This window comes from Pongo abelii, chromosome 3 (assembly GCF_028885655.2).
Source record: "Pongo abelii isolate AG06213 chromosome 3, NHGRI_mPonAbe1-v2.0_pri, whole genome shotgun sequence".
Classification (NCBI taxonomy): domain Eukaryota; kingdom Metazoa; phylum Chordata; class Mammalia; order Primates; family Hominidae; genus Pongo; species Pongo abelii.
This window is the reverse complement of record NC_071988.2, coordinates 161,356,304-161,378,095: the sequence shown is the minus strand read 5'-3', so window position 1 is coordinate 161,378,095 and position 21,792 is coordinate 161,356,304. Positions and strand designations below refer to the sequence as shown.

General features: G+C 42.8%; 1 long non-coding RNA gene and 1 other non-coding gene across 2 annotated transcripts; both read left to right on the top strand.

The window, feature by feature from the left end:
* The first annotated feature begins 600 nt into the window (after positions 1-600).
* LOC129058822 (uncharacterized) lies at positions 601-16,571 on the top strand. Its single transcript, XR_008524233.2, has 2 exons — positions 601-12,776; positions 13,228-16,571. It is a non-coding gene; the product is annotated as an uncharacterized LOC129058822 (long non-coding RNA).
* Positions 15,100-15,225, top strand: LOC112133315 (small nucleolar RNA ACA64). The gene has a single exon (XR_002914979.2). It is a non-coding gene; the product is annotated as a small nucleolar RNA ACA64 (small nucleolar RNA).
* Positions 16,572-21,792: the final 5,221 nt, after the last annotated feature.

Genomic DNA, 21,792 nt, shown 5'->3' with positions numbered 1-21,792 from the left:
TATGCGCTACTCTTCTTAACTGAATAACCCCAGAATCTCCAGAACTGATGATTGGAGGAGATTCTACTGTTGGAAAGAATGAATGGATTATACAGCCCTGTTTTTTGACAGTTCATTTTGTCCTTGGAGTCACTACCACTTGGCCTCAAAGTGTGAACATGTAACCCTTTCATTAATACTTTGCTACACAGCTGAGCAGAAACTGTAAATTTGGATCCTTTATCAGTACAACTTAAAATGGAACAATTTCAATGGCTTAGGGTAAGATAAGTATATAAAGATACTTTTGTAATAGAAGAAAAAACATTGGATATTAAAATCACACAGTAGTACCTGGGTGTGGTGGCCCATGCCTATAATCCCAACGCTTTGGGAGGCCAAGGCAGGAGCACTGCTTGAGGCCAGTAATTTGAGACCAGCCTGGCCAACATGGTGAAACCTCGTCTCTACCAAAAAATACAAAAATCAGCCAGGTGTGGTGGCACACGCCTGTAATCCCAGATACTCGGGAGGCTGAGGTGGGAGAATCGCTTGAACCAGGGAGGTGGAGGTTGCAGTGAGCCAAAATCGCAAAACTGCACTCCAACCTGGGCAACAGAGTGTCTCCAAAAAAAAAAAAAAAAAAAAGTGGGTGTGGTTGTGTACACCTCTACTTCCTGCTACTCAGGAGGCTGAGGCTGGAGGATCTCTTGAGCCCAGGAGTTCAAGTCTCCAGTGAGCTATAGTTGCACCGCTGCACTACAGCCTGGGTAGCACAGCGAGACCCCCATCTCTAAAACATAAAAGTAAACAGACTGGGTGCAGTGGCTTACGCCTGTAATCCCAGCACTTTGGGAGGCCGAGGAGGGTGGATCATGAGGTCAAGAGTTCGAGACCAGCCTGGCCAACATGGCGAAACCCCATCTGTACTAAAAATACAAAAATTAGCCAGGCGTGGTGCCGGGTGCCTTTAATCCCAGCTACTCAGGAGGCTGAGACAGGAGAATCGCTTGAACCTGGGAGACAGAGGTTGCAGTGAGCCAAGATCGTGCCATTGCACTTCAGCCTGGGCGACAGGAGCAAGACTCTGTCTCAAAAAAAAAAAAAAAAAAACAGAATAGCATAAGGATATATACAAAATAAGACTACTCAATTTCTGAATTTTTTTTTAACTAGAGATGCCACCTCCTGATGGCAGTGCCCATTTTGTAACTTGTCTTACTCAGAAACAGCTCTTAGATAATTTTACTCTTTTAAGTTCAGGTCTGAGCACAGAGGACAAAGAATTCCCTTGATTGCCTACGAAAGAAAAGGTTCTCATCCTTGGCACTATTGACATTTTAAGTCAGATAATTCTTTGTTGTGGAAGGTTGTCCTGTGCATTGTAGGATGTTTATTTTATCAGCATCCCTGGCTTCTACCCAGTAAATCCCAGTAGCACCCCACCACCAACCAAAACTGTCTCAAAATGTTGCTAGATGCCCCTTGGGGACAAAAATCCTCTCTCCCTCCCTCCTCCTTGAATGCCACTGGCACTCCTTGAGCCTACAAAAGGGCTCTTCTCACAAGTCTGATACCCTGTGCATCCCAGTTGATAGTGGGAATTACCTCTCCTTTGAAGACACAATTCCAGTTACCCTGAGAAGTAATGGCATTGGCCTTGCTGGCCTCCACCAAATTACCATATCACTGTGTTTAGTAACCCCAGACATCATACTAGGGCTTTAATTTCAGTATATAAATAGTAAATTAGTATCCTTGTATAGGTTAGCTTAGTGAGTTTCAGAATTCTTCAAGTCATATCTTCATAGGTAGGATCATTGTGGAGTTAATGGCATTTGAACTATGTACTCAGTACTATGCTAGTGGTTGGTGCAAGGGGAAGATACAAAATAAGGTGTGATTTTAGCCCATGAAGAATTTATACTTTATCTGCAGAAACAAGTTAGTATGGAACCGTTAGTGAACACCTGGATAAAATAGAATGCTAAATTTTACCCTAGAGGTGCTTGGCCTGGACTTCAAGAATTCTAAGTGAATTGAAGTATGTTCATGGTAAGAAAGGTTAAAAATGGCTCTGTCCACTTGTAGGCAGATGGGAAGCTAGGATGGCAGACTTACCAATATTTTATATATGTAAAAAGTGCAGTCATGGCCTCTGTTGTTTCCTCCTCTATCTCGTTCTCTTTATTAGTCCGGGTTCTCTAGAGGGACAGAACTAATAGGAGATATATATGGAGTTTATTAAGTAGTATTAACTCACATGATCACAAGGTCCCAGAATAGGCCATATGCAAGCTGAGGAGAAAGGAAGCCAGTCGAGTTTCAAAGCTGAAGAACTTGGAGTCCAATGTTTAAGGACAGGAAGCATCCAACATGGGAGAAAGCTGTAGGCTGGGAGGCTAAGCCAGTCTAGTCTTTTCACGTTTTTCTGCCTGCTTTATATTCTGGTCATGATGGCAGCTGATTAGATGGTGCCCACCCAGATTAAGGGTGGGTCTGCTTTTCCCAGCCCACTGACTCAAATGTTAATCTCCTTTGGTAACACTCTTACAGACACACTCAGGATCAATACTTTGCATCCTTTAATCCAATCAAGTTGACTGTATTAACCATCACAAGTCCACCACTTGTCAACTTGAACACATACATATCTCCTGAGATCATTCATAATCTTCAAATAAAGACAATTATGAGGTCATAATTACACCTAATACAACTATCCTTTGTACAACTGGAAACACACCAATCCCCAACCCAAATGGTATTACATAAAGTTAACAATACTTAAATGCTGATATGAAGTAAATCTTACGTCACATGATAAAAGGCTGGGCGCAGTGGCTCACGCCTGTAATCCCAGCACTTTGGGAGGCCGAGGTGAGTAATGGCTTTTGACAGTAGTAGAGGGTCTCAACCTGAGTTTTCTTAAGTTTGCATAAGGCTTAGGAGAGGATGAAATAAAGCAGGATATAGAGATTGGTGAGGAGAAATGGAAGTCTTCATTCTTGACAGCTCTCAGCACATGCAGCCCTCCCCACACACACAGTCACACTCAGACACACTCACAACCAGATTCACATTCCTACACACGCGCACACACACACTCGTACACTTAAACTCATGCACTTACACATTCACATTCATATACTCACATGCACACATTCAAAACACACACATACTCTACAAACACTAAGGGGATTTGTAAGCTGAATGTTTAGACCTCAGAACACATATTTTCACAAAAATATTATGGCCGGGCGCTGTGGCTTACGCCTGTAATCCTAGCACTTTGGGAGGCCCAGCTGGGCGGATCACTTGAGATCAGGAGTTCAGGACCAGCCTGGCCAACATGGTAAAACCCCGTCTCTACTAAAAATACAAAAATTAGCCAGGCATGGTGGCGCATGCCTGTAATCCCAGCTACTCGGGAGGCTGAGGCAGGAGAATCGCTTGAACCCAGGAGGCAGAGGTTGCAGCGAGCCGAGATCCTGCTACTGCACTCCAGACTGGGCAACAAGAGCGAGGCTCCATCTCAAAAAAAAAGGAAATAAAATGAAGATATTTTCTTAGTACAAGTGTATATATGCACAAACATGTTTTTAACAAAAGAAGGAGGAAATACTCAGGACAATTACAATCCTCATTTCTGCAACTGTTCACTTGGTTGTAGCTGGTATGGAAGACTAGCCTTCTACTACCCATTCTGTATTCCCTTTGCATTCAGCAAGCACCTCAGCAGGTCGTGGTTTTTTTTCCTGGTAGAGTGACCCAAACCTTCATTCCTGAAGGGTCTGGACCATTTGTAGTCCTGTCTGGACTGGGCTTTTATAGTTTCCCATTGACTTCAACCACAGGGCATGGTAATACTAAGAGACACCGTAATAGATCTCTGTATTCCATACATACTCTTCCTTACCTCCGTTGTGGAATAGTAGACTGATTTCATCTTGATGGTCCGGGTCAATCACCCCAGCCAACACTGTAACTCCCTTCTTAGACTGTTGACTTAAAGGTAGGAGGAGTCTCAAGTGTCCAGGTGACAATCTTAACTTCCTGTTTAATGGAATCGCTGTTGTGTCTCCTGGTGGCAGCATTCCTCCCTTTGAAACTAAGACCTCTAAGCCAGCAGAACATGATGTCATGGGAACAGGAAGCAAAAATTTTGCTAATGACTCTCTAAGGGTGATGAAGAGTGGTGCCACTTCCACCCCTTGATTCCTGGACCTGTGAATCCTGGCTATGAGAGAAATAGTATCATATATTGGATGCTGATTCAGGGCATACATGGCCTTCTGGAGAACTTTGCCCCAGCCCTGCAAAGTGTTGTCACCTGGTTGATGTTGTAATTGTGACTTCAGAAGGCCATTCCGTTCTATCAGTCCAGCTGCTTCAGGATGATGGGGAACATGGTAAGACCAGTGAATTCCATGAGCATGAGCCCACTGTCACACTTCTTTAGCTGTAAAGTGAGTGCCTTGGTCAGAGTCAATGCTGTGTGGAATACCATGACAGTGGATAAGACATTCTGTGAGTCCACAGATAGTATTGGCAGAAACATTGCATGCAGGATAGGCAAACCCATATCTGGAATAAGTGTTTATTCCAGTGAGGACAAACCTCTACCCTTTCCATGATAAAAGAGATCCAGTATCATCAACATGCCATCGGGTAGCTGGTTGGTTACCCCAAGGAATGGTGCCATTTCAAGGGCTCAGTGTTGGTCTCTGCTACTGGCAAATTGGGCACTCTGCAGTGGAAGTAGCCAGGTCAGCCTTGGTGAGTGGAAGTCCATGTTCCCGAGCCCATATGTAACCTCCATCCCTGCCACCATGGCCACTTTGTTCATGGGCCCATTGGGCAATGACAGGGGTAACTGGGGAAAGAGGCTGAGTATGCACAGAAGGGCTCATTCTATTCACTTGATTATTAAAATCCTTCTCTGCTGAGATCACCCATTGGTAAGCACTCACATGGGATACAAATATCTTCACAGTTTTTGACCACTCAGAGAGATAATCCACGTACCTGTTTCCCAGATTTCTTTGTCACCAATTTTCGAATTATGCTTCTTCCATTTCCCTGACCATCCAGCCAAACCATTAGCTACAGCCCATGAATAAGTATATAATCGCACATCTGGCCATATCTCCTTCCGTGCAAAGTGCACAACTAAGTGTACTGCTTAAAGTTCTGCCCACTGGGAAGATTTCCTTTCACTGCTGTCCTTCAGGGATGTCCTAGAAAGGGGCTGTAGTGCTGCAGCTGTCCACTTTTGGGTAGTGCCTACATATCGTGCAGAACCATCCATGAACCAGGCCCTAGTCTTTTCTTCCTCTGTCAGCTGATCACAGGGAACTCCCATGAGGCCATCGGTGCAGGCTCGGGAGAGAAGGCAGGGTGGCAGGAGTGGAGACCATGGGCATTTGAGCCACTTCCTCATGTAACTTATTTGTGCCTTCAGGACCTGCTCGAGCCCGATCATGTATATACCACTTCCATTTGGTGATGGAATGCTGCTGTGCATGACCCACTTTATGGCTAGATGGGTCAGAAAGCACCCAGTTCATGATAATCAGTTCGGGTTGCATGGTGACTTGATGACACATAGTCAAACGTTCCGTTTCCGCCAAAGCCCAGTAACAGGCCAAGAGCTGTCTCTCAAAAGGAGAATAGTTATCTGAAGAAGATGGCAGGGCCTTGCTCCAAAATCCTAGAGGCCTCTACTGCGATTCATCTATGGGGGACTGCCAAAGGCTCCAAACAGCATCCCTTGAGGTGTCACTGACACCTCAAGCACCATTGGATCTGCTGGGTCATATGGCCCAAGTGGCAGAGCAGCTTGCACAGCAGTCTGGACATGTTGTAGAGCCTTCTCCTGGACCCCAGTCAAAACTGGCAGCCTTTTGGGTCACTCAGTAAATGGGCCAGAGTAACACACCGAAATGAGGAATATGTTGCCTCCAAAATCCAAATGGGCCCAGTAGGTGTTGTTCCTCTTTCTTGGTATAGGAGAGGCCAAATGCAGCAACTTATCCTTCACTTTATAAGGAACATCTCGACAGGACCCACACTACTGGACCCCTAAAAATTTTACTGAGGTAGAAGGTCCCTGAATTTTAGTCAGATTTATTTTCCATCTTCTGTGTCACCAGTAAGTCCAGTGTGTTTGCTACTACTTGCTCACTGCATCCGATCAGCATAATGTCATCAATGTAATGGACCAGTGTGATATCTTGTGGAAGCAAAAAGAGATCAAGGTCTCTCCACATAAGATTATGACACAGCCAGAGAGTTGATATACCACAGAGGTAGTACAGTAAAGGTATATTGCTGGCCTGCCAGCTGAAGGCAGGTTGCTTCTGGTGGGCCTTATGGACAGGAATGGAGAAAATGGGATTTGCCAAGTCAATGGCTGCATACCACATACCAGGAGATGTGTTAATTTGCTCAAGCAGTGAAACCACATCTGATACAGCAGCCACAATTGGAGTCACCACTTGGTTAAGCTTACATAATTGACTGTCATTCTCCAAGATCCATCTGTCTTTTGCACAGGCCAAATGGGAGAGTTGAACAGGGATGTGGTGGGAATCACCACCCCTGTGTCTTTCAAGTCCTTGATGGTGGCACTAATGTCCGCAACCCCTCCAGGGATGTGATACTGTTTTTTATTTACTATTTTTCTAGGTAGAAGCAGCTCTAATGGCTTCCACTTGGCCTTTTCCACCATAATAGCCCTTACTCTACCAGTCAGGGAGCCAATGTGGGGGTTCTGCCAGCTGCTAAGAATGCCTGTGCCAATTACGCATTCTGGCACTGGGAACATGACCACAGGATGAGTCCGGGGACCCACCGGACACACTGTCAGTTGGACCTGGGCTAAAACTTCATTAATTACCTGAACTTTATAAGCTCCTATGTTAACTAGCGGACCACAATGACATTTTGGGTCCCCTAGAATCAACGTCAGCTCAGAGCCAGTGTCCAGTAGACCCTGAAATGTCAGATCATTTCCCTTTCCCCAATGCACAGTTTTACCCTAGTAAAAGGCTAGAGGTCTCCTTGGGGGATAATGGGAGAAAGATTAACAGCATAAATTGTCGGTAATGTAGTGGGGTCCTTCCTCAATGGGACTGGCCTCCCCTTCATTCAAGGGGTCCTGGGTCCATCTTCTGGACCCTCCAAGCTGGGATGAGTAGGTCTAAAGTGGCTAATCCACTCCACCATCCCAATATCCTTAAGCCTTTGGATCCCTTCCTCTACATTAAACTGAGAGAGATCAGGCATTTCCAGCTCGCTCATAGTGGGCCATTTTTTAATCCATATTTCAGCTAACCAAGCAAATAAACTATTAGAACCTTTTTTAACTCTCTGAGCTGCAACATGAAATGCAGAATCCCCACTTAGTGGGCCCAAATCAATAAATTCAGCCTGATCCAACTCTGTGTTCCTTCCACCATTATCCCACACCCTTAATATCCATTCCCATGCCTGTTCTCCAGATTTCTGATTATATAAATTAGAAAACTCAAGCAGTTATTTTCGAGTATAGTGCACCTCCTCACGGGTCACACTCTGAACCTCACCTCTAGGGGCCTGCCAGGACTTTAGTCTTGTTATAGATCTGGAAGCAAACAAGGGTGTTGGGGGTGGCTCCTGAGGAGAATCAGCGTTATCTTGCCTGGCAACTGCCTCAGGGGAGGCCATCACTGTTGCCTCAGGCAGCGTAGGGTTTATCTCCTCCTACAAAGGTAGAAAGGCTGATGATAGTGTGGGTCAGGGAGGGGGATGTTGCCGCTACTTGCTACCCGGGATGGGGAAGCTGTTTCTTTTGGCAAAAAAAGTTCATCAGCGTTTACAAGCTCAGTGTCCCCATTCCAACTTACAGTGTCCCATTCTTTTCCAATCAATGCCCTCACTTTAACAGTAGACACCTGGCAAGGCTGTGCATGCACCTTTTGTTGCAGGTCAGTCACTTGCCTAATAAGAGCTTGTGTTTGTTTTTCCACAATTTCAGTTCTTTCTCTGCAGGAGATAAGACTGTCATTTAGGACAATCTTAGCAGATTTGAGGCTCAGTATCTGCTTCTGAAGCGAGGAGTTAGAATCCCTTTGGATTCACTTTGTTCAGTGAACTTAGGAACAACCAACCAACTTAATTATGTTCCTTGGTTCTCCACGTAGAGTCAAAGGTATTATGTATAGAGTCACTAAACTCCTTGCCTCTCACAAGTGGTGAATCAGGAGTGTCAAATGCATTTATTTTTCATAACTCTCTAAAAAGTTCATGCCAGGCCGGGCGTGGTGGCTCAAGCCTATAATCCCAGCACTTTGGGAGGCCGAGGCGAGCGGATCACGAGGTCAGGAGATCGAGACCATCCTGGCTAACACGGTGAAACCCCGTCTCTACTAAAAATACTAAAAATACAAAAAATTAGCCGGGCGTGGTGGTGGGCGCCTGTGGTCCCAGCTACTCGGGAGGCTGAGGCAGGAGAATGGCGTGAACCCGGGAGGCAGAGCTTGTGGTGAGCCGAGACCGCGCCACTGCACTCCAGCCTGGGCGACAGAGCGAGACTCCGCCTCAAAAAAAAAAAAAAAAAAGTTCATGCCAACGACTATCAGTGTTCTCCATACTATTAGAGTCCTTAGCATTTTGGGGTCTAATCATATTAAGCAGCCAACTCCAGAAACCCCAAAACCAACAAGAGAACTCCATCCTTAATATTCTGTTCCTCTAGAATCACTCCTGGTACCAAAATCTGTATTAGGGTTCTCTAGAGGGAAAGAACTAATGGAATAGATACATATATTTATATATAAAGGAGAGTTTATTAAATAGTTTTAACTCACACCATCACAAGGTCCCACAATAGGCCATTTGCAAGCTGCAAGAAAGGAAGCCAGTCCGAGTTCCTGAAGAACTTGGAGTCTGATGTTTGAGGACAGGAAGCATCCAGCACAGGAGAAAGGTATAGGCTGGGAGGCTAAGCCAGTCTAATCTTTTCACGTTTTTTCTGCCTGCTTTATATTCTGGTCGTGCTGGCAGCTGATTAGATGGTGCCCACCCAGATTAAGGGTGGGTCTGCCTTTCCCAGCCCACTGACTCAAATGTTAAACTCCTTTGGCAACACCCTCGCAGATACACACAGGATCAATACTTTGCATCCTTCAATCCAATCAAGTTGACACTCAGTATTAACCATCACATTCTCTTTCTCCTCACCTTTAGATTGTTTGATTATATACCATTCTTTGTATTTGAAACCTCAGCAGGGAAGTAGTAGACAATAATTTTTAAAAGAACCTAAGTAGCAATACAAGATTTAATAGCTATATTAAACTTTATAACTTACAGATAGAGAAGTTGCCTTTAATGACCAGGAAACATTTATAAAAATTGATTTTTAAAACTAAATTACACCAAAAAAAATCTCAATTTTAAGTTACACACTCTGTTAACAGAGAGCACTAAAAATAATTTTTTAGACAAAAAGATAAAAGGAAATTCATCTAACTGGAAGCTAAAGGGAAAAATGCCTTAAATCTGGGTCAAGGAGAAAATTGCAACCGGGATTGCAGATTTATAAACTGTTTAGAAATTAATCACAATGAGAACAAAAAAATAGAAACATGAGAGTTCAGCCAAAGTAGTATATAAAGTCACAATATTAGATGTTTAATATTAATCAATATAGAATGAATGAAAATGAAACAAATAGGAGAGGATTCTAGAAAAATGGCAGAATGGGAAGCACCAGAAATCTGTCTCCTCACCTACACAGAAATTACACTGGCAGAGTCTGTCTTATGTACAGACAATCCCTGATTTACGATGGTTTCACTTATGATTTTTCAACTTTACAATAGTCCAAAAATGATATACATTTTAGTATGCTTCTCGACTTACAGTGAGGTTGTGTCCCAGATAAACCCGTTGTAAGTTAAAAATAATATGTCAAAAGTGTGTTTTTGACTTAAGATATTTTCAACTTGTGATGGATTTATCTGGGATATAATTCCATCATAAGTCAAGGAACCATCTGTATTTTAGAACTGTAGAATTTATTGAAACTTGCAGCTTCCAGAGGAAGACTTGGACAGTACATTGTGGTTAAATTTTGTCAATTTCTTTAAAAAAATATTAGTGTAATAGACACTGTCATAACCTGAATCCCTTAGAAAATAAAGCCTAAGGCAAAATATATATGCTAATGCTTTGAAGAGGATTGCAGAAATGTCTCCAGTTCTCTGTTCCTCCCTATATTCATTCATTTGCAATGTGTCTCTGTAACTCCCCTCATTAAGGAGTGGAATCTATTTCCTCAACCCTGGAGTCTGAGCTAGCTGCGTTACGAAGTTCTGCCCAATGGAATGTGGTGAAAGTGATCATGTGGTTGTTTTAAGCGTAACCTTTAAGAAGCCTTGCTTGCTTCCACTTGCTTTTTTGGGATCCTGCTCAGCTGCTATAGAACAAACCTGGGCTAGCCTACTGGGGGATGAGATTATGTGGAGCAGCAGTGAGCCATCTGTCTTAGAATAGCCGACACTTAGCCAGCCTAGCAACTGGGGGAAAAATGCGGGAGTGAGTCCAGCAGAGACCAGAAGAATTGCCCAGCGGAGCCCAGCCCAAGTAGCCAATCTATAGCATTGTGACCCAAATAAATGCATGTTGTTTTAAGACCAAAAAAAAAAAAAAAAGAAAAGAAAAAGAGGTGGGGTGCAGTGGCTCATGCCTGTAATCCTAGCACTTTGGGAGGTTGAGGTGGGTGGGTCACCTGAGGTCAGGAGTTCAAGACCAGCATGGCCAACATGGCAAAATCCGTCTCTACAAAAAATATAAAATTAGCCAGGCGTGGTGGTCAATGCCTGTAGTCCCAGCTACTCTGGAGGCTGAGGCAGGAGAACCACTTGAATCTGGCAGACGGAGGTTGCAGTGAGTCAAGATCACCTCACTGCACTCCAGCCTAGGTGACAGAGCGAGACTCTGTCTCAAAAAAAAAAAAAAAAAATTGGTCAATTTCCAGTCTTAGCACAGTAGCAGCTAACCATCTCCTACCACTGAATCTCATGGCAGGCAGCTGTGCACATGTTCCTAGAGTGGTTTGCACACAGCTTGTAAGAGCTGGGGGGCAAAAAGGACATTGTCCTCAAAACATTAGATCTGTGCTCTGATTCCTAACTGCTACTCATGATCACAGAGGTGCAGAGAGTCATTAGCCATTGTTGCACTTCCATTGTTGCAAGCCCCTCACCTTCTGGTTGAAGTAACTTCCGGGAGAATTAAAGAGCTGGTGCTTCCCTCCCCACTCCCATTCATTTTTCTCATTTTCCCCTTTTGGGAGCCAGACATAAACACAATTGCATATGTGAGAGAAATCAGAAAGTCATGGCACATGCCTAGGGGACGGTGCAGGCTCAGAAAAGACCTAAGAAGACCTTAGATTTATACTTCAGACTCATCCTAGGCAAAGAGGGCTTACAACAATCAAAAAACAAAAATAATAAAAACAGTAACAAAAACAGCAAACCCTGGAGAAGAGGAAGGATCTGATTTCCAGAGTTAACACATTAGTAAATTCTAATGTCTGGTTTTCACAAAAATATCACAAAGGATACAAAGAAACAGGAAAGTGTAACCCATTCAAATGAAACCTAAAGAGACTCAAAAAACAAAAAGAATTTAAAGTCAAGAAAATTATTTATGAACAAAATGGAAATATCAAAAACAGATAGAAAACCTAAAAGAAACCAAAAAGAAATTCTGGAGCTAAAAAGTACAATAACTGAAATGAAAAATTCACAAGAGGGATTCAAAGGCACATTGAACAGTTAGAAGAAAGAGTCAGAAAACTTGAAGAGAGGATAATGGAAATTATTGAGTCTGAGAAACAGATAGAAAAGAGATTGAAGAAATGTGAAAGGAGTCTAAGGAACCTGTGCGATACCTCAAGCAGATCAGCATACACATTGTGATAATTACAGAAGGAGAAGAGAGAGAAAAGGCTGGTGAGAATATTTGGAGAAATGATGACCAACAGCTTCCCATATTTGATGAAAAACATGAATATAAATATCTAAGAAGTTCAATAAACCAAGTAGGATGAACTGAAAGAAATACATACTGAGATACATTATAATCAAACTGTCAAAAGAGAATTTTGAAAGCGGCAAAAGAGAAATGACTCTTCACATACAAATGGTCCTCAATAAGATTATCAGCAGATTTCTTATCAAAAACTTTGGAAGCCAGAAGACAATAAGCTAATATAGTCAAAGTGGTAAAAGAAAAAAATTAGTTTGTCCATCAAGAATTCCATATCTGGCCAGGCGCAGTGGCTCACGCCTGTAATCCCAGCACTTTGGGAGGCTGAGGCTGGTGGATCACGAGGTCAGGAGATCCAAACCGTCCTGGTTAACACAGTGAAACCCCATCTCTACTAAAAATACAAAAAATTAGCCAGGCGTGGTAGCAGGTGCCTGTAGTCCCAGCTACTCCAGGAGAATGGCGTGAATCCAGGAGGCGGAGCTTGCAGTGAGCTAAGATCGCGCCACTGCCCCCCAGCCAGGGCAACAGGGCGAGACTCTGTGTCAAAAAAAAAAAAGAAAAGAATCCCATATCTGGCAAAAACTGTCCTTCGAAATTGAAGTAGAAGATAAGACTTTCCAGATAAACAAAAGTTGAGGGAGTTCATTACCACTAGACCTGCCCTACAAGAAATGCTAAATGAAGTCCTGCAAGTTGAAAGGACACTAGACAGTAACTGAACCTGTATAAAGATATAAAGATAAGTAAAGGTAAATACATGGGAAATTATAAAAGCTAGTATTATTGTAACAATGGTATGTAACTCCACTTTTTGTTTACAACATGACTTGAGACCAATACATTAACAAAAACCAATGATTAGGCCAAAAGCTAGTGTTATTGTAACTTTGCTTTTGTTGGGAAAACTCCCTGCCAGGACTGAGAATTGCCCTCTACAAGTGGAGGCGAATTACTGATTTGCCATCAGACCAAAAAAAAAGGCAGATGATTCCGGGTTGGCAGGTAGTCAAAGATTTATCCAGGGGAAATTTACAAGGTAGCCTTGGGCAGCAGCAAGACAAGGTAGATTTCAGTGCTTATAGTGCATGCCTATCTAGTCTTTTTATATAATGAAGAGGGAATGGAAGGGGCGGGGGAAGTCACTGATGGTGTGTTAAGCCGTCTGGTTGTTTTCTTAATCTGTTTGCTCTTTGCTTACAGGAACTGTTTGGGTTTTGTAGAGTCTGGTCAACATTCCTAAGGAGAGGAGGGATGTTGCAGACAGCAGCAGTTATTTTAGCACTGGTATGCATTTTTAGGTCACTGCATCCTACAATGCACTTTGTGGTCACATACCCAGAAAACATTTTCATGACAGGTAACTCCACATTTTGTTTTCTACTTAATTTAAGGAATAATAGATTTAGTTTGTTTTGGACACATGTTATATAGAGATGTAATTATGTGATATCAACGGCTGAAAGGGGTGGGGGACAGGGCAGTTAAGGAGCAGTTTTTGTATGGTTTTCAAATTAAGCTGCTATAAATTTATGTTAGAAGCTTCCTTATTTAGGATGTTAAATGTAATCCCATGATAACACAAAGAAAATAGCTAAAAGAAGATAAGAAAGGAAGTTAAAAGTTTCATTACAAAAATCAACTAAACACAAAAGAAGACAGATAAGAAATGAGGAACCAAAAAAAGCTGCAATATATAGAAAATAGCAAAATGACAGAATTCCCTCATCAGTAATTATTTTAAATGTAAATGGGTTAAACTTCAATGAAAAGACAGAGATTAGAAGAATGGGTTTTAAAAAACCATGATTCAAGACTCCTGTGCCACATAACATTTCAGTCAATGATGAAATGCACATAGGATGGTAATATAATGGTAAGATTATAATAACATATTTTTATATTTTCTATGTTTAGATATACAAACACCATTGGGTTATAGTTGCCTACAGTATTTAGTATGGTAACATGCCGTAACAGCTTTGTAGCCTAGGAGCAGTAGGCTATACCATACCATCTAGGTTTGTGTAAGTACCTTCTGTGATATTTACATGATGATGAAATTGCATAACAATGCATTTCTAAGAACATATACCCATACATAAAGGATACATGACTGTATATGCTGTCTGTAAGAGACTTAAGATCCAAAGACAAAAACAGGTTAAAAGTGAAAGAATGGGAAAGGATATTCCATGAAACTAATGACCAAATATTAAGGATGGTGATACTAGTATACAACAAAATACACTTCAAAGCAAAAAAGGTTACTAAAGACAAAGAAGGACATTATATACTAAAAAACAGTTCAGGACGAGCATGTTGGCTCAGGCATGTAATTGCAGCACTTTGGGAGACCAAGGTATGAGGGTGCCTTGATACCAGGAGTTGGAGACAGTCTGGGCAACACAGTGAAATGCTGTCTCTACAGAAAATTTAAAAATTAGCTGAGCATGGTAGCATGTGCCTGTAGTCTCAGCTACTCAGGAGGCTGAGGCAGAAGGATAGCTTGAGCCAAAGCATTGGAGGCTGCAGTGAGCTATGATCACACCACTGCACTTCAGCCTGGGTGACAGAGCATGATCCTGTCTTAAAAAAATAAAAAATATAAAAGGTTTAATACAGCAAGAAGGTATAATAGTTGTAAACATTTATGCTCCTAATGACAAACCATCAACATATATGAAACAAAAATTGACATAATTGAAGGGAGAAGTACAATTCTACATTAATAGTTGGAGACTTTAATATCCCAATCTCAATAGTGGATAGAATCATAAAATCTAAGCAAGGAAATAGAGGACTTTCACAACACAATAAACCAACTAGATCTAACAACCATATACAGAACACTCTACCCAACAATGAAATACACATTCTTCTCAAGTATACATAGGATAAATTCCAAGATAAGTCATCAATTAAGTCTGAATTGATTTTCAAAGACAGCAAAATATCTTCTCTGGCCACAATGGGATGAATTTAGAATCAAAAACAAAAAGAAAACTGGAAAATTTAAAAATCATGGAAATTGACACACTCTTAACCATTAGATCAAAAAAGAAACCACCCGGCGTTGGTTGAAAATCACCCCCGGCTTTGGCCATGGCAGCGGGTGAGATTCGGTGCCCAGAGCCTCCAGGGGCCTCAGCTCACCGTGCACTGCCACATGTGCCGTGGTGAAACCCAGCCCCGACAGGCCCCGCGGCCTCTCCCTGGGTGCGGCCGCTCGCGTGGTCTGGCCCCTGACTCCTGACCCAGGCTGCCAACCCCTAACCCTGTTTTCTCTCCACAGGACACTGGTCCTCCCACACCTGAGACCGACGTCACCAGGACCGCAGGGTCGGGGGGACTTGGCTGTCCTCCGTCTTTCAAATAAAGCTGTTTGTCTAAAAAAAAAAAAAAAAAAAGAAACCACAAGACAAATAATAAAATACTTATAAAGACAAGTGAAAATGAAAATACAGCATACCAAAACTTATGAGACACAACAAAAGCAGTGCCAAGGGGAAGTTTCTAGCTATAAATTCTTACATTAAAAAATAAGAGTCTGGTCTGAAGAAAGCAAAATTAAAAATTATTTTAAAAATAAGAAAAATATCAAATCACCAACCTCACTTTCCAATTTAAGGAACTAAAAAGGAAGAGCAAACTAAACCCAGAGCTAGCGGTAGAAAGGAAGTAGTAAAGATTAGAATAGATATAAATGAAATAGAGACTAGAAAAATAATACAGAAAAATCAAATTGAAACCAAAAGTTGGTTATTCAGAAATCAAAAAACTTTGCAAATCTCTAGCTAGATCTACTCATAACAAAGGAGACAAATCAGAAATGAAAATGAAGACATTACTACCATTTCTACAGAAATGAAAAGGGTTATAGGGGAATACTATCAGCAATTGTGTGCCAAGAAATTGGATAACCCAAGTGAAATGGAGAAATTCCTAGAAACACTAAACCTACCAGGCTAAACCATGAAGAAATAAAAAATATGAGTAGATTTGTAACTACTAAAGAGATTCAATCAGTAATCAAACATCTCCTGTTAAAGAAAAGCCCTAAACCTGATGGCTTCACTGATGAATTCTACCAAGCATTTAAAGAAGAACTGTATCAATCATTTCAGACTTCCCAAAAATCGAAGATGAGGGCATACCCTTAACACATTCCATGAGGCCAGCATTAACCTAATACCAAGGCCAGTAAAGGTACTACAGGAAAACTACAGACCAGTATCCCTTATGAAGACTGATGCAAAAATCCTCAGAAAGGTACTTGGAAACAGAATTCAGCGGTATAGTTAAAGGATTATACAGTTTAAGTCATCACTTAATGTTGATAGGTACTTGGAAACTGTGACTTTAAGCAAAATGATATATCAGGAAGCCAGTTTTGCCATAGGCTTGCCAGGCACACTGCCTCACACCTGTAATCCCAGCACTTTGGGAGGCTGAGGTGGGAGGTTCACTTGAGCTTAGGAGTTCAAGACCAGCCTGGGCAACAGAGTGAGCCTCGTCTCTCCCAAAAAAAAAAAAAAAGCCTGTAGTCCTAGCTACTTGGGAGGCTGAGGTGGAAGGATCATTTGAGTCCAGGAGGTAGAGATTGCGGTGAGCTGAGGTTGAGCCATTGTGCTCTAGCCTAGCCAACAGAGGAAGACTCTGTCTCAAAAAAAAAAAAAAAAAAAAGGCTTATTTATATAAACAATTAAGTTCCTACAGCATGTTTTTGGTCACAAAAACATCATCAGAGTTCTAAAGAAAGACCCAAAACATCTCCAGTTTTAAACATTGAAATAAATGCAAGCTACATGTACATTTAAGAAAGATGAATAAAAACAAGTAAAATATTTACCTAATTTCTGGCAAATCTATGAGTGACAAGTGGTTGTAGTAATGGTGGGTTAAATCAAAGAGTAAATGCTTGTAAAGAGAAAATTGTAAAGAGCACACAGTTCACAAACAATAACAAGTCATGCCTGTAATCCCAGTACTTTTGGGAGGCTGAGGCCAGAGGATCCCTTGAGCTCAGGACATTGAGATCAGCTTGGGCAACATAGTAAGACATCATCTCTACAAAAAAATTAAAAACACAAATGAGCTGAGCACGATGGTGCACGCATGTAGTCCCAGCTACTCAGGAGGCTGCGGTGGGAGGATCACTTGAGTCCCAGAGGTTGAGGCTGCAGTGAGCCATTTTTGTGTCACTGCACTCCAAGCGGGGTGAGAGTCTGTCTAAAAAAACAACAACAACAACAAAAATGGAGGAGGCAGAGCAAGACAGCTAAATAGAAGCCTCCACCAGTTGTAGAGGTGTCTCCTGACAGGGACACCAAATTTAACCACTATCTATATTAAAAACCACCTTCATAAGAACCAAAAATCAGGTGAACACTCATAGTACCTGGTTTTAACTTCATATGACTGAAAGAGACACTGAGGAGGGTAGGAAAGACAGTCTTGAATTGCTAACACCTCCCCTTCCCCAGCTCCTAGCAGTGGCCACGTGGCACACAGAGAGACTCTACACTTGAAGGAGGGAGAGCACAGTGATTGTGGGACTGTGTTGGAATTTAGTGCTCCCCTGTTGCAGTTGAGAGCAACACTGGGCAGAACTCAGCCAGCACCCTCAGAGGTAGCATTTAGACCAGCCCTAGCCAGAGGGAATTTGCCCATCCCAGAGGTCAGAACATGAGTTTCAGCAAGCTTTGCCACCATGGGCTAACATGCCCTACAGTCCTAAATAAACCTGAAAGACGGTCTAGGCCACAAGGACTGCACCTCCTAGAAAGTTCTTTTTTTTTTTTTTTTTTTTTTTTTGGAGACAGAGTCTGGCTTTGTCACCCAGGCTGGAGTGCAGTGGCACAATCTTGGCTCACTGCAGCCTCCGCTTCCCAGGTTCAAGCAGTTCTCTGCCTCAGCCTCCCGAGTAGCTGGAATTACAAGTGCCCACCACCACGCCCAGCTAATTTTTGTATTTTTAGTAGAGATGGGGTTTCACCATCTTGGCCAGACTGGTCTTGAACTCCTGACCTCATGATCCACCTGCCTTGGCCTCCCAAAGTTCTGGGATTACAGGCATGAGCTGAGCCACCGCACCTGGCCTAGAAAGTTCTAATGCTGTGCTGGGCTTGGAACCAGTGGACTTGGGGGACACGTGAGCTAGTGAGACATCAGCCCAAACTTAAAAAACATATCAATATTCAGGCCAGGCACGGTGGCTCATGCGTGTAATCCCAGCACTTTGGGAGGCCAAGGCGGGCAGATTGCCTGAGCTCAGGAGTTCAAGACCAACCTGGCCAACATGGTGAAACCTCGTCTCTACTAAAAATACAAAAATTAGCCAGGTGTGGTGGTGCGCACCTGTAATCCCAGCTATTCGGGAGGCTGAGGCAGGAGAATCGCTTAAACCCGGGAGGCAGAGGTTGCAGTGAGCCGAGACTGCGCCACTGCACTCCAGCCTGGGTGACAGAGTGAGACTCTGTCTCAAAAAAAAAAAAAAATCAATATTCAAGTACAAGATGGTTATAGAACACTAAGCCCATTTAACCCAAAGAAGACTACCTCAAGACATTTAATAATCAAACTCCCAAAGGTCAAGAATAAAAAAGGGATCCTAAAAGCAGCAAGAGAAAAGAAACAACATACAATGGAGGCCAGGCATGGTGGCTCACCCCTGTAATTGAGCACTTTGGGAGGCTGAGACCAAGTGGATCTCTTGAGGTCAGGAGTTCAAGACCAGCCTGGCCAACATGGCAAAACCCTGTCTCTACTAAAAATACAAAAATTAGCCGGGCATGGTGGTGTATGCCTGTAATTCCAGCTACTCAGGAGGCTGAGGCATGAGAATCATTTGAACATGGGAGACAAAGGTTGCCGTGAGCCAAGATCGTGCCACTCCACCACAGTCTGGGTGACAGAGTGAGACTCTGTCTCAAAGAAAAACAAACAAACAAAAAAACCACATACAATGGAACTCCAATAGGTCTGGCAACAGACTTTTCAGTGGAAACCTTATAGGCCAGGAGAGAATGGCATGACATATTTTAAGTGCTGAAGGAAAAAAACTTTTACCTTCAAATAGTATATCCAGCAAAAATGTCCTTCAAACATGAAGGAGAAATACTTTCCCAGACAGACAAAAGCTGAGGGATTTCATCAACACCAGACCTGTCTTACAAGAAATGCCAAAAGGAGTTCAATCTGAAAGAAAACGATGTTAATGAGCAGTAAGAAATCATCTGAAGGTACAAAACCCACTAGTAACAGTAAATAGAAAAATACAGAATATTGTAACTGTAATTGTGGTGTGTAAATGACTCATATCTTAAGTAGAACAATAAAAATGAATCGATCAGGCTGCGTGCAGTGGCTCATGCCTGTAATCCCAACACTTTAGGAGGTGGAGGTGGGTGGATCACCTGAGGTCAGGAGTTCCAGACCAGCCTGGCCAACATGGTGAAACCCGTCTCTACTAAAAATACAAAAAATTAGCCAGATGTGGTGGCAGGCACCTGTAATCCCAGCTACTTGGGAGGCTGAGGCAGGAGAACTGCTTGAACCCAGGAGGCAGAGGTTGCAGTGAGCTGACATCATGCCCTGAACTCCAGCCTGGGCGACAGAGTGAGACTTTGCCTCAGAAAAAAATAAAAAATAAAATAAGCCTGGGACCTGATGGCTTCACTGCCGAATTTTACCAAACATTTAAAGAAGAGCTATTACCAATCCTGCTCAAACTATTCCAAAAAATAGAGGAGGAGAGAATACTTCCAAACTCATTCTATGAGGCAAAATCAGACGAAGATGAATCAAAAGAAGAAAACAACAGGCCAAGATCCCTGATGAACACTGATGGAAAAGTCCTCAATAAAATACTAGCAAACCATATTCAGGAATGCATTAAAAAAATCATTCATCATGAACAAGTGGGATTTATCCCTGGGATGCAAGGGTGTTTCAACAAATGCAAATCAGTCAGTGTGATAATGTGATAACATCATATCAACAGAATGAAGGACAAAAACCATATGGTCATTTCAATTGATGCTGAAAAATCTTTTTATAAAATTCAACATCCCTTCATGATAAAAACCCTCAAATAACTGGGTATAGATAGAACATAACATAATAAATGCCATATATGACAGACCCATAGCTAGTGTCGAATGGGGAAAAACTGAAAGCCTTCTAAGATCTCGAACACAACATGGATGCCCACTGTGACCACCGTTATTCAACACAGTACTGTATATCTTAGATAGAGCAATCACACAAGAGAAAGAAAAGGCATCCAAATTGGAAAAGAAGAAGTCAAATTATTGTTGTTTGCTGATGATTTTGGAAAAACCTAAAGACTCCACAAGAAAAGTATTAGAACTGATAAACAAATTCCGTAAAGTTGCAGGATACAAATAAACCTACAAAAATAAGTAGCACCCTTTCCACAGCTTCCCATTCTTTAGAAACCAGGCTGCATATTCCCGAAGGTGGCACACTGGATTCCGGGCTCTCGCATCCCCACCAGCCTCCCTGAAGGCAGAGGGGTGGCCATGGAGACCCATCCAGACTCATGGTCTTCAGTGCAATATAGGGTGGGTGATGCCAGGGTGCCAGACGCCATGTTTGACCAGAACATTGGGAAGGTCATAGCCATGCTGGAGGTTCTTGTGAGGAGATGAATTGGTGAAGAGAGAGGCCAGGATGAAGATGCCTCCAGGAGTGGGCTGGTTTGGGACTGGCAGCTCCACCTGGGTTCTGCTCTCGCTGCTGAGGGCAGAAGGGTTCACTGGTGAGACCCTTTGGGGGAAGACTGAGGAGGAGGCAAAGCAGCTTGCTGCTTCTATGTCAGCTAGACTGATGATATCTTGCTGCATCAGGATGTGGATCTGGTGGACATCACCATCTCCCCTCCACTCACCCAGCAGATACATGTCAAGGCTCTAGATTTGTTGTCTGTGTCTATGATTGTTTCTGCTGCAAGCTGGCCAGATGAGTTCCCCTCCTGCGCCTGTGTGAACAGAATCCATCTTGGTCTGATATGGTTTGGGTCTCTGTCCCCACCCACATCTCACCTTGAATGGTAATTCCCATAATCCACACGTGTTGAAGGAGAGACCCAATAGGAGGTGATTGGATCATGGGGGCTGTTTCTCCCATGCTGCTCTCATGATAGTGAGTGAATTCTCATGAGATCCGATGGTTTTATAAGCGTCTGGCATTTCCTCTGCTTGCACTTCTCTCTCCTGCCACCATGTAAAGAAGGTCCTTGCTTCCCCTTCACCTTCTGGCCATGATTGTAAATTTCCTGAGCCCTCTTCAGCCACGTGGAACTGTGAATCAATTAAACTCTTTCCTTTATAAATTACCCAGTCTCGGCCAGGTGTGGTGGCTCACACCTGTAACCAGCACTTTGGGAGGCTGAGGCGGGTGGATCACGAGGTCAGGTGTTCAAGACCAGCCTGACCAATATGGTGAAACCCCATCTCTACTAAAAATACAAAAATTAGCCAGGTATGGTGGTACACGCCTGTAGTCCCAGCTACTTGGGAGGCTAAGGCAGGTGAATTGCTTGAACTCGGAAGGCAGAGGTTGCAGTGAGCCAAGATCGCACCACTGCACCAGCCTGGGTGACAGAGAGAGACTCCATCTTGAAAAAATAAATAAATTACCCAGTCTCGGGTATTTCTTTATAGCAGTGTGAGAATAGACTAATACACAGTCCATCAGGGTATTGGGAAGAATGTGGTTTGCAAGAACACAGCAACATCAGTG